Source organism: Solanum verrucosum, unplaced genomic scaffold (genome assembly GCF_900185275.1).
Source record: "Solanum verrucosum unplaced genomic scaffold, falcon-dt-bn FXZP01000351.1, whole genome shotgun sequence".
Classification (NCBI taxonomy): Eukaryota; Viridiplantae; Streptophyta; class Magnoliopsida; order Solanales; family Solanaceae; genus Solanum; species Solanum verrucosum.
In genome coordinates, this window is record NW_026019958.1 from 648,594 (window position 1) to 660,462 (window position 11,869).

At 33.0% G+C, this 11,869-nt stretch overlaps 1 pseudogene; it reads left to right on the forward strand.

The window, feature by feature from the left end:
- Positions 1–862: 862 nt before the first annotated feature.
- Positions 863–2,653, forward strand: LOC125814814 (5-OH-xanthotoxin synthase-like; annotated as a pseudogene).
- Positions 2,654–11,869: the final 9,216 nt, after the last annotated feature.

Here is an 11,869-nt window from a genome sequence, read left to right on the forward strand (position 1 = left end):
TGCAACTTGCAAATGAAAGACATTAAAGTGGTTTTCAGAGGTTTCGTGGAGAAATTAACAAGTTGTGTAAAATTTGATCTAGCTAGTTAGCTAGAGTGTCGTTAATGAGTTTAAGTGAATTTAGCTTAAGATCATTATAAAAATAATTTATAAATTTTAAATTTTGAATTCACATATATATATATATATATATATATATATGACGATAACTACTACCATTATTCCACTTATATTTGTCCTGGCCACTTGATCAGTTTATTCATACTTCCCATTTATAACTATGTTATATGATTCGTATGAATTAATACAACAAGACAAAATAGGAGAAGTATAGTATTTGCATAAAGTGTTTGATCATTCTTGATTAATAGGTGGTAAACATATGTCTTTCACTAATAACTTTGTGCAAAACAATATACTATATTTAAACATAAAATATTTTTAAATATTTTCATGTTCGCAGTTAGTTAAGATTTTTAAAAAATATTTTCTCTAGGAAATTAAATTCCTTAATAATGAGGAAAATAATTTTTATAGTGAAAGTAAGAAAAACAATTAATGAAATATCTGCATTAATTGTTGTCCTCCACCACTCTTCAATTATACACATCATCTTCACCCCACCTCATAGCCACCAATATTCCTACTGCCTACAGCCCTACTCCCCTCACCGACACTTCTCTTACTGTATTTATTTAGATTATATATAATTAAAGACTCTATATTCAAATTCAAATTGAACATTAATTAGTTTGACTATTGTAATCCACATCGAGCCAGGGAGTACAATAAATGAAAGAAACTGTGGAAAATCTTAATACAGGATATAGAAGACATTTCAAGTGACTTTTCCAAAAAATACATGTTCTTTCCACTTTTTGTAGCCCTTCTTATTATCATTATTCTCAGTTTCCTTCTTCCTAAAGCCAAAAGGAATGGAAAAAAACATTCTACCACCAGGTCTTTTAGGGTTGCCATTCATTGGAAATTTGCATCAATTTGATAGTTTAACCCCTCATATATATTTTTGAAAACTTTAATTTCCAAGAAATATGGAAAAATCTTCTCATTGAAACATGGTTCTACTACTATGATTGTAGTTTCTTCAGCAAATCTAGCAAAAGAGCTAACACATTTAACATTTTGTAGTAGACCTTCTATTCTTGGCCAGCAAAAAATGTCTTACAATGGTCAAGATATTGGCATGTCACCTTACAATGACTATTGGAGAGAACTTCGAAAAATATGTGTTCATTAATTTATTTAGTCTCAAGAAAGTGCAATATTTTAGTCCAATTCGTAAAGATGAAGTATCAAGAATGATAAAAAAAAATATCTCAACAAGCAACCACTTCACAAATTACATATTTGAGTAGTATAGTGATTTCACTAACAACTACAATTATTTGTAGAATTGCTTTTGGTGTAAGGTATGATGAAGAAACACATGAAAGGAGGAAATTGGATGAACTTTTAAAAGTGACCGAAGAAATGTTGGCATGTTTTTTTGTCTCTGATTATTTTCCTCTCTTAGGATGGATGGATAAACTCTCGGGAAAAATAAATAGACTTGAGAAGAATTTTAAGGATTTCGATGAATTTTATGAAGGACTCATTGAGCAACATCTCAATCCCAAAAGGCCAAAATCCATGGAAGGAGATATTATTGATGTTTTGCTTCAATTGAAGAAAGAGAAATCAACTTCAATCGATCTTACTATAGACAACATAAAGGCTATTATCATGGTAATGAACTACTCTATTTGTGTCTATTTTTTTTAAAATAACCTTACGAATGAATTAACAAATTGAAGTGAAAATACATATCAGTTAATCATGGCTAGATGTCAAAAATTATTACATAATAAGCAAGTCTTGTGTATTGTTATATATATTGACTTGATATATTAATATTCTTGCATATCATACAACTAAGGTTTTTATGTGGTCATATTTGGGATGCGAAATCATATTATGATATGAAATGTTGCATTTAATTTTATCCTCCCACTTTCTCTGGTAGAATATGCTAGTTGGTGGAGTGAACACTAGCGCAGCTACAATAATTTGGCAATGACAGCCTTGATAGCCAAACCGAATGCAATGAAGAAAGTTCAAGCTGAAATTCGAGAATTCGTTGGGAAAAAGTCCATAGTGAATGAGGAAGATATCCAAAATCTTCCATATTTTAAATCAGTGATAAAAGAGACATTTAGATTGTATCCCACAACTACATTGTTACTACCAAGAGAGACTATGAGAAATTCCATACTAGAAGGATATGAAATTAAACCAAAAACTATAATTTATGTTAATGTTTGGGCTATTGCAAGAGATCCTGAAATATGGGGAAAACCAGAAGAATTTATACCTGAAAGGTTTTTGAATAGTAGTATTGATTTTAAGGGCCAAAATTTTGAATTGCTTCCATTTGGAGCAGGCAGAAGAGGGTGTCCGGCTATCGCACTCGGTGTGGCTACTGTGGAACTTGTACTTTCCAATCTTCTTTACGCTTTTGATTGGGAGTTGCCTCGTGGAATGAACAAAGAAGACATTGATACTGATGTTTTGCCTGGGCTTACTATGCATAAGAAAAAACCTGTGTCTTGTTCCTAGAAATTTAAACAAAACCAACCTTCAATGTTTAAATTAATTAAATATGTATGTTTTCGTTTATTATCTGTTATGAATCAAGTTCAGTCCAATGTAATTACTAATGTCACACAACGTGTTATTGGACTGTGAACAAGCAACAGAGTCAAATTAATTTGGGATCTGTGTTGAATAGTGGGTGTGAGAACGATTCTATCAAAAGGGATAGTGAATTATGCATGTTGTGGTGAAACGGTATGTTTCTCTCATCTTCTTTATCGAGTCTAAAGCTAATTCCCATCTTCATTCTTATCTATATCTTCTAGTTACTTGTAATTTTCAGTATTTTCATTGTTATTCAATAGCTTGAGTATTACAATTGCAAATGTAATCATGTTCTTGTTCTTAATAATATAGTGAGGAATTCAATTTTTTTTACACTATCCATATATATGGAAAATTTGACATAGACCCCTGCCATGTAAATTAGCAAGCAAAAAAAGAGCACAAGAAGTATGAGTACATATATATTTATTATATATAAAACTTGTATAATGTAGTAGTTGTTTCAATAAAATTTCCCTTATCTTTGACTTTAGATTCAAATTAAAAGTAATCCCTTTTCTTTTGTAAGGAGCACTTATTGTGATTCATGGTAATAATTGTGATTTTGATACATGTAAAATTAAGTAAACTTTGGCACAGCCAAACCATTCTAGTTTAGGATAAAAATTGTGATTTTGAACAAGTAAACTTTGGCTGCCAAACCATTCTAGTTTTAAGATTTCTCTTTTTGCCTAAAGCTACCACTAGGGTTAGGTTAACTAACAAAAGGCTACAATTGCCTTTATTACCTTTTTGATGATTAATACAGCTTCTTCTGATGGTGTTGCCTATTCTATAGTATTGCAACGCCTTTTAGTTTAAATGTCATATTTATTTTAATTGTTACTTAAAATTTATTTTATTATTAAATTTATCGTATTTCTTATTCCACATCGGTTGTGTCCGCACACTCATTTTCACTCCACCCTCCGTATCCTCCTATCTGCTCCCACTCTCGCCTCTCATAATATTTTGCTTACTTATCAAACACCCAAAAGAGGAAAAATAAAATAAAAACTCACACATCATTTTCCTTTCTACCGCAGACACCCTTAGAATCCAGAGCCAAAAGAGCAAGAAAATTTGTTGAAAATTCCAAAAGGGCAACAAAATTCAATTAAGAACCAAAAGGGCAATATGTCAACGCCCAAATTAACGTCGTTGAAATTAGGTAAAATTGGATAAGGCTCAAAATTCCATGCGCCATGCAAGGCACAGCGGCGGCTGCGCCTTACAAGGCGCAAGGAATTTAAGCCTTCCCTTTAAATTTAAAAAAAAAAAAAAACTTTTTTCAATTTTTCACGTTTTGGCTTTCCTTAAATTAATAAAAAAAAAAAAATTCAGTTTTTCATTTTTTTGCCTTCCCTTGAATTAAAAAAAGTTTTTTTCAGTTTTCATTTTTTGCCTCCCCTTAAATTTAAATAAAAAATCAATTTTTCTCTTGAAACAATTAAAAATATTTTATATTTTTAATATTAAATCGCTTACAAATTAAATAAATAATAAATTTGTTTCAAACTTGCATGCAAAGACATACAAATTTTTGTTTAGCAATTTAAGTAATTTTAATGGCATTCTTTAGCCATATATGCAACTTATACGAATGAATAGGAGCACAATCTTCAATTGGCACCCATCATGTTTTTTTTCTTCTTCAAAGCTTAGTTATATTAATTAACTAAGGCTGAAGAAATTGAAGCAACATTGGGTTATATTTATACTAAGTATTCAATGAATTAGAAATTTATTAATGGTCACTTATCACTTACCTTGCTAAATTGGCACGCCCCCTAATTAATTATATTTTCTCCGTTTTAATTTATTTGATTTTTTTAAATTCGTTTAAGAAATGAACATAGTATAGGACCACAATGTTCATCTGCATTTGTGATGTACACTAAATAAAACAATTTTTTATAGTTAAAAATATAGAATAACCAATATATATATCTTGTGATGGGAGTGAATCTCAAACAAAAGATGAAATGTTTTTGTCAAGTATAATTTTAATACTTGACTAAAATCAAGAGTAATAAAAAAAATAAGTCACTTGCAAACTTGTAAAATATGAAAAACTGAAAAAACTTTTTAATTTAAGGGAAGACAAAAAATGAAAAAATGAAAAAAAAAAAAATTTAATTTAAGAGAAGGCTCAAATTCCCTGCGCCTTGTAAGGCGCAGCCGCTGCCGCATCTTACAAGAGATGACGCCGACTCATGGAATTTTGAGCCTTACCCAATTTCACCTAATTTCAACGGTGTTAATTTGAGCGTTAAAATGTTACCCTTTGGTTCTTAACTGAATTTTGTTGCCCTTTTGAAATTTTCGAGCCCTTGTGGCTCCGGACTCGACACCCTTAATACCATCCATTTTTGTCCCCTTTAAATACCCGCCATTTTCGTGGTTACTGCAAATGAATTAATGGATTTAATTTAACCGGTGGATGGAAAGGTGAAGTTGAAATTAAGGAAGCAGAAGGGGAAGAGCATGTTTTTCATTTGAATAAGCCAACTTGTGAGAAATTAAGCTAAGGCATTGATGAAATGGTTGGCTGATTTCTTTCAACAATCAAGTTGAGTTTAACGAGAGGGAGTTGCTTGGATGGTACGCAGTAAGCACTCCTTATACCTCCGATCCTTGATTGTGAGTTTGAGTCGTATAGCAAAAAGGTGGAAAATCCTAGGGAGGGATAGTAAAAAAATATGTACTATTTCAGTTGTTTCTCTCTAGCTTCTTCTCTCTCTTTTTTTTTTGATCAAATAAGTAGTCATTTTGGACTTGAATTTGAAATTGTTGATTTGGATAGAGGCTGATTTGAAGTTGAAATTTTATATGGACTTGCAATTGTGGCAAGAGAATAATATACTAAGTTGATATTTAGACATATACATCCCCATTGAATTCATCTTGATAGCCTTAAGATAAGGAAATTGAATCCTTAAGATATATTGGAACCTGACTAACTTGAATTAACAATCCTCGGTTGCATAGCAAGCGGAAAGCCAGTCTATTTCCCATGATTACATCGAAGTCTACCATTTCTAACTCAAATAAATCAGCTTGCTATATATTACGCAACTCCTATATAAACTCTAGATGTAATAATAAGAACACCAACAAGGGTACTAATAGAGAAATGTTTCATCAAAAGTTTAAGAGCAAAACATGAAGTCATTATTAATTTGTAGTACTTTAAATAAAGGTAGAATTAATTAATAATTGTAACTCCAACATATGTTTGACTTGTTCCAAAATGAAATCCTAAATGAGTACCGCAAAAATACTAAACCTAGAACTTATAGTAAATAATTAAATTGCCTAAATGCATATCCATATATGCACATCACATCAAACAGCAACAATTGAGTACTTGACTCTTTAGTGTCTCTGCTTTCCCTTTCTCATAATCAAGTTGCACTTTTGGCCTTGGAGTTGTAGCATTGATACATCCTGCACCATGCTCTAATTTCCCGTGGTTATGGTTGTGGTTGTGGTTGTGGTCATGTCCGTGAACGTGGTTATGGTTATGATTATGATCACGTCCGTGGATGTGATTATGATTGTGTTTGTGGTCATGGTCATGATCGTGGTCAGACTTTTCACTTTTTGACTTTTTTGGTTGTGAAGGCTTATCACCATAATGCAAAAATCTACCATCTCTTCCTCCATAATAACCTGGCTGATTATCTTCCATTTGTCCAACAAAACTAGAAATCAACATGTTATTTGGTACTCCAAATTTATTACCAATGCTATAATCAATTGGCCTTGAAGGTAAAAAACAAGTTAGTTGAACACTCTCCAAATTGCAAATGGCATAACTCTGCTTTATTCCTTGCTTTTTTTAGTATTTTCAAGAATTTATTTGGATACACAGTTCCCGATAACTCCATTGTCCCATCTGTGTTCATTCTAAAATTTGTCACTGTTGAAAAAAAAAACGCAATTTAGACTAGTTTAACTTATATACAACGACGATTAAGAAAAAATACTCAAAAAGGACTAAAGAAATACCGTCGACGTTTTTTAACACCTTGGCAATAGTCCTTTGCCATCTATCAGCGTTAATATTAATCCTTAAAATACATGTCTGCGCAAAAGAGATAAATCAATCATATGTGAATTTCATATAACACAATATAATACGATATTTATGAGAAAATTAAGGTACAAAGTTTACCATGAATGAAGGGTACTCTTCCATATTCAATTGTTGAAGCTGCAAAGTTTGTATGCGTTTTTCAATCTTCATTCGATAAAATAATATAATACAATACAATACAACAGTACGTTATAAAATGATAGGTAACAATCATTCAAGCAAATGAAATCGAAAAGGTAGATTTTTCAATTTTGTAGAAATAAAATTTTAATATTTAAATAAAGTTACATATGAAGCTACCTATAATAACTAGTATTCCTCCATTTCAAAGTAAGTGGTTTTATTTAAGTTGCACACACTTCTCAAAGAAAAGGTTCATTCCTAGAAAGTAATATAAAGTAATATAAGTTTTTAAGAGATCTGCCCAAGCTAAAAACACCATAATATTTGATTGAATATCATCAAATGAAGAATTTACCAATTAGAAACAATAACAATAAAGAAGAATATAAATCGACGAAAATAGCATATTTTTGCACTATATTATATAGAACAACAATAACATACTCGATGAAATCTCATAAGTGAGATTTGAAAAGGACAAAATGTACGCAGATCATATATCCCTACCTTTGAGATAGATAGTCTAACTCAGAAGAAATAATTTTGTAGAACACTAACTTGTAGAAATGTAAAGATGTAAGCAAATTAACATTGACTAAAACGAGATCATAGATTTAGAGAATAATTACCTTCTAACTGAGATTAATTATTTTGTTTGAGCAAAGTGTTATAAAAGCCTAATAAGGCGGCTCTAATTAATAGAAGATCTTAATTATATTATTTTCGTCTACTAAGAAATTTTTTCCATATATTGTGGCTTTAGAATAAGAAAATATATATATTTGTTTCCTTTTGTTCCTCTTCCATATCTTTGGCTCGATTTTCATGGTAATTATATTATAGGTAAATCTTTATAATTAACATTACCATATGATTGAGATGGTAACGAAAATGTTATAATAGTTTAAGTTATACTAATAATATAAAGAATATTTACATTATCTATATATATTAGTTATAACTTAAGTTGAAAATGAAATTATTTTTTGTTTGGTTAGGAAAGCATATCATTATAGGCAGAGACGAAATTATGATTTCAATTTTATGAGTTTTGAATTTTATAATGACGATTTTAAGTGATAATAACTGAGTTTTAAATTTAATATTTGTACATATCTGTTAATTTGAGCAAATCTATTAAGCTCGATTGAACCTGCATACAATTGGACTACTAGATCCGCGTTACAGGATGTAGGTAGAGTAATTTTAAAATCGACAATTCCTACTCTTCGAAAATGAAAAGAATTAATCTAATTGTAGATTGAAAATTAATCTAGTTATAGGGCAATTATACCATTCAGAATCCAAAAGTGGACTCCCTCTTTTAGTCCTAGGGAAGAAACCTCCATTGCAATGGCATGGATTTATTTCCCAAGTTTACCCTGTCAATATTTTGCTCGTAATGCTCTGTTTTCAATGGCTTCGGCAGTTGGACAACCTCTTGATGTGGATCGAGCGACCTATGATAAAACACGACCTAGTACTGCAAGGGTAAAAGTCGAGGTGAATCTTTTAAGGATTCTTCCAAAAAGAATTAGAGTTCAATTCAATGATTTAGTCACTGGTGAAATTACAAACGTATGGCAAAAAATCAGGTATGATTATGTACCATATTATTGTAAGAGATGTAAGCATCAGGGGCATAGAGAAGCTGATGGTCGAACTCTCACCGATGGTCAAGTTGATGTCATGGTCAGTGAAAATCATATTGAAGGAGAAAAATTTCAAGGAGATCTTCGTGATCATCTCAATGCTAAAAAACTGATTTAAATAGGCTGGAAATTGGTGAAACGGATGAAACTGTTAAAGATTTAGATATAGGGGCTGAAAAGAGTGGTGTTCAAGATCAAAATTTGATGCGCCAAAATTCTGGCCAGCACCTAAGCAAAGCAATGTTGGACGACTATTCTTCAGGGAATCAAATGTTATCCTTAATTCTTCAAACTGGTGAGTCTTCACGGCAAAGTTGTAATTCAGTTGATCCTGTTGGAGTTGAAGAGCAACTCGTTGTGCATTCAAATCAGCAAAATAACAAATCCAAAGATACACAATTTGCACAAAAATTAATGAGGTAAAAGATAGTGAAATTGTTGCTGAAAATTCAAGTATTAGGCAAAGTGATAAGCACACTCCTGGGGAACTTCATGATGCTATACAGGCTGTCACGACCCAAGCCTAGGGCCTAGACGTGACATGGCGAATGAGGAACCCGAAGGAACCCCAAACAAGCCTCTCAAACTTGTCATCACACTTCATCGATCGCGGAAGTACATTCAACATTAATTAACGGGAAATAGGGACTAAGGCAAACCATTTCAAAATGACATCATAGAATAAGAGTCAAGCTCGTTTACAAAATACTTGTCCAACTCACACCTCTACATACATAGATAGGACGGGGGCCATGACATATTACCGGCTCCCCTCATAGTTAAAATACAATTGCAAGCTAAAGTCTCAAAACATAGGAGTAAGAAACATAACATAGCCCTCGAATTATTGAGGACTCACCAACAAACTCGGATAAGCGTCGTACTAGCCACGTGAATGGAGAGAAGGATCAAGAGTAGCTCCGGTCCCTACATGGTGACATCATGTAGGCAAAATATGCGTTAGTACTTGGAATGTACTAAGTATGCGGGGTGCAACACAACAATAAACAAGGACACAATCGAAATACAAGAAATAGTTTCATAGGCATTATGAATAACAATATGAGGATGCATGATCAAAGTGAAGTCAAAACATGTTTAAGTAAATCTATACTAATAGTAGATATCATATGTGTATGCATGATCCAACCAATCTATAACCCCAACTTAGGATGGGGGATGCCGTTCACACCCGGACACCCTGGTGGCAAGGTATAAACCCCTCACATGGTTGATGTTGGTCACACCCCAAGCATCCTAGGTGGTGAGATATAAACCTCTCACATGGTTGATGTTGGTCACACCCCAAACATCCTAGGTGGTGAGATATAAACCTCTCACATGGTTGTCCGGTTCTTTTCCCCCGGACCGGGCATGGTCATGCAACACTTTATATAGGAAATTCTCATTAGGCTCTAATGCAATCTCACGTATGGAATGAACATATACACAAGCTTAGTTTGTCATCAACACATCTTTGAAGTTCCATACATCTCATAACTCAAGCTTTAAAACATCAATTTATCAATTCTCCATAGTTGGACATTTTGTCAAACACCTTGAAGGCATGTAATGAAATCAAAGAGCATGGAAATTAGGGTAGTAATTATGCAACCAAAACAGTGAACAACCTACAACAACACCTTTACATTCATAACATGATCACATTATCTTCATTGGATTCTCATTCATATAATGTCATGATAACACTCCAATTTCTCATACTATGCCTTTAAGGCCATAAGCCTCACATACCAATACACCAACAATACACCATAAAATAAGCATGGGTAATGACATACTTCAACAATCTAAAGACCTTTAAACAAGTTTGATTCATATACATTCATTATCTAGCAACCACTTCATAAAGGCATAAACTAGGAATAGAGAGAAATCATGGGTTCATGGAGTATTTTCATCTTAAATCGTCAATACAACAACAATATAACCATAAAGTGCCATTAGAAACCTTTTAAAACCATTTGATGGAAGAACCCATGAGATTGAGTGAAAACCTAGATTTTTCATATTTTGAAGTAACTTTGGATTTGGCTCCTTGTATGGAAAATTAGACAAGGATCAAGACCCCCATACCTTTGCTATGATCTCCCACGAAAATTGATGAAGAAAGCCTTGAATCCAAAGCCCTAGCTCCCACTTCTTCTTCTTCTTAAATGGAGGATTGTAGAGAGGGAAATGTTTTTTTTTGGGATGGGAATTGGATTATGGTATCTAGGAATTAATATAAGTCCTTTGAAAAAAAGGGTCCAACACTTAGAGAAAAAAACAGGCGGGTGAACAGTAGATGAACAGTAAAATCAGCTACTGGAATTTGGATTTTCTGCCGGACAGACTTTACGAAAATGGGCATAACTTCTTCGTCCGAACTCCGAATAAGGTGAAACGAAGTGCGTTAGATAGCTAACTCAAAGGGCTTTCCATGGATATATTATTGGCCACCAAATAATTTGTGTGCTAGGAGATATGACCCTCCAAAGTAGACCCTCGAAAAAGGCTTCACTTGGAAATTTTGGATTTTGATACAGTTGCTCTAAAATTTGGGTTAGACCCATTTCCCACTCAATTTGACCCCCTAAACAAGAATATGAAGTCGGATTTTCGAAAAACGAAACGGATTTTGAGATATATGGAAATTACAATTATAGGTGTTTCCGAAGCACATTTTCGGGCATTTTTTGGGGTCGTTTCACAGGCGATAAAATCTGATGTGCCACTTGAGAATTTGGCAATTGATGGAAAGGAAAAAATTGCAGAATCTGAGCGTGGTAATTTGAAACCTTTGGAAGCTATCGATTTGCAAGTTGAAATTTCTAGTTGTGATGAGAATGCAATTGGGAATTGGAACACAATTGCACAAAAAAAATCAATTTCTATGTGTATTGGTTCCTCGGCAAGTCGAAGTAAATCTCCATGTCTTGAAAATAAGCAACAGGTAACTACTAATCTAGTAGTGCAATCTAATGGATCAAAGGACATTGTTTGTACAAATCTGTTTGAAGCACTCGGGGTGGAGAAGGAATTAGAGTTAATTGATTCTAATCCCTCGAAGGAGAAAACTTTGGTTCGAGCTGATCCTGATAATAATATACAATCAGTTAGCACATCAATTGGAGTATGTATCATGTGGACCGACAAATATGGTAATGTTATGAGTCCTACAGTAGCTAAGGCTATTCAAGAAAGTCAGGCTGCCATGTTACTCAAACCCAATTCAGCGATCAGGCCACCCATGGTCACATTGAGCATCTTATCTCATGAGGTCACTTCCCAA